Source organism: Leuciscus leuciscus (genome assembly GCF_965113295.1).
Source record: "Leuciscus leuciscus genome assembly, chromosome: 8".
Lineage (NCBI taxonomy): Eukaryota > Metazoa > Chordata > Actinopteri > Cypriniformes > Leuciscidae > Leuciscus > Leuciscus leuciscus.
Genome location: NC_138732.1, coordinates 908,867 through 911,366, shown reverse-complemented (window position 1 = coordinate 911,366; position 2,500 = coordinate 908,867). Strand labels below are relative to the sequence as shown.

Here is a 2,500-nt window from a genome sequence, read left to right as displayed (position 1 = left end):
CACACACACACACACACAACCTGCGATATCACTGATCGGGAACAAGAGTGAGTACTCACACACACACACACACACACACACACACACACACCTGCGATATCACTGATCGGGAACAAGAGTGAGTACTCACACACACACACACACAACCTGCGATATCACTGATCGGGAACAAGAGTGAGTACTCACACACACACACACACACACACACACACACACACACACACACACACACACACACACACACAATGTTAATAACGGGCAAGAATGCAATTGTTTGCAAATATCCACACGATTACAAACGTGACATTGATTATTATCCAAGTCAACAAACAAAATGTGCTTTTTAAACACTGAATGATTCAGTGACTTGCTCGTTAAGACAGTGACTCCGCCCCCTACTAGCCGCCTTACTTTAAAGGACGAGTTCGGTATTTTACACTTAAAGCTCTGTTTACAGATCGTTTCTGATGAAATAGAACGGTTAAGATTGAAATTTGGACACATGCTGCTGGCCCGAGAATTTTCGGTTTCTGTGGTAGCCACAGTTACAACAATTACATAAGTAAACTCTCAAAACATTATAATTATGACATTTCATTTTAAAATTTTCATGTAACAGTCTAAAGCCAAATAAATAGCCGTTCTTGCCTTTCATTTCAGACGTCTGCTTCTAGGGGCCGTTCACATATCGCGTCTTTTTCGCGCTCAAGGTCGTTATTTCAAATGTAGGCGTGGCGAGCGCACTCATAATGGAAGCAACGTGGTGCGCTAGTTTTTCCAGGCGCGTCGATGCCGCCGAGATGAAAACATCTCAACTTTTCAGAATGCCTCAAGCGCACCGCAGGTCATGTGACAAAAACCAATCAGCTTCGGCCTTTCCGTAACATCATGGAAAGCTCGGCCGAACAGCTGATCGTAGCTGTACAGCGCGGCAGTTCATGGTTGCATAGCAACGACAGACGCCACGGGAGAGCAAGTGCTTAGGAGACAGCGGCACGGCCGCGCTTTCCACACGTTTTTAGACGCAACATGTGAACGGCCTCTTGCAGAGTTGGCCAATTACAATATTTTTGTCATCCTTGATGAAATACTTCCACACATGTGACGTGTGGTGTCTGTTGGTGACGTTCACCATTTTTTATTCATTTATGGTTAATGGACGCTCGACTAGTCTATGCAAGCCCTAAAAACTGTGAACCTATTTTTCCGAACGCCTCACACCCGTACATTCTTCCGTTGAGAGCTTGAATAATAGACACTCCAGTCCGGCGGCGGAGTAATACCGTACCTCACAGCACATCCAATACAAGTCAATGGAGTTGGACAAAAACTACGATAAAACCAGTTGGAAAGCATCTTTTGCAGCGATTTTGTACCACAGAAACCGAAAATTCTCGGGCCAGCAGCATGTGTCCAAATTTCAATCTTAACCGTTCTATTTCATCAGAAACGATCTGAAAACAGTAGCTTGACTACGTCAGACTTCGTACAATTTCAGTTCGCTTCTGTACTCAGTCTGAGATAGCGACCTATCTCCCAGTTTTCCTCCGGCCTGAAAACAGCCGGCCAATCAACGAACAGAGGGCGGGCTGAGAGCCGTGACGTAGACGCTGATTGTACTGTGGATGTGTAGATTTACTTCACATAATCTGAAAAAGTCATTCACAGCTAGGGTTGGGTACCGAAACCCGGTTCCAATAGAGAACCGGTTCCGACGTAAACGGTAGTATCGAGACCGAATAAGAACGCAACTTTCGGTGCCTGATTTCGGTGCCTGACTTTTTTCACCGCCCCCTATAAAACATCTCGCGGCACGAATGATCCAATAACAAAACATCTCCAGTTAACCAGCAGAGCATTCATTTAGTTCGTTTGTTAAATAAGAGACGATCTAGCGCTGAACTGTGTTTTTTTTAAATGATCAAAGTGCTCGTTGCTGCTGCGATCAGTGGCGCGGAGACAGTGTTTTCTCTTGTGGCTCGCGCACACCGCACTTTCTTCACTCGGACGCGCGCTTCAATACGTTGCAGAGATCGATCTATTTATGAGGCGTCGTCTATATGAGTATGTGTGCGGAGAGTTTGTGTGTGCGTGCTCGCGTCTCAGATGAGTATGTGCGCGAGTTTGTGTGTGTGTGTGTGTGTGTGTGCTCGCGTCTCAGATGAGTATGTGCGTGAGTTTGTGTGTGTGTGTGTGTGTGTGTGCTCGCGTCTCAGATGAGTATGTGCGTGAGTTTGTGTGTGTGTGTGTGCGCTCGCGTCTCAGATGAGTATGTGTGCGAGTTTGTGTGTGTGTGTGTGTGTGTGTGTGTGTGTGTGTGCTCGCGTCTCAGATGAGTATGTGTGCGGAGAGTTCCGCGCGTCTCGTGTGTGTAGAGTTTGTGTGTGTGTGTGTGTGTGTGACAGTGTTGCCAGATTAGAAATGTCGCAGTATCGTACCAAAACCTCAAAATTATCGTTTTTTAAGAAAAATTATCGTACACGAAACAAACACATAAAAT

General features: G+C 45.8%; 1 protein-coding gene across 2 annotated transcripts in view; it reads left to right on the top strand.

Annotated features, from left to right (window-relative positions):
* rab28 (RAB28, member RAS oncogene family) overlaps nt 1-2,500 on the top strand; it is a 35,303-nt gene that overhangs the window by 15,991 nt on the left and 16,812 nt on the right. The window lies entirely within an intron of this gene.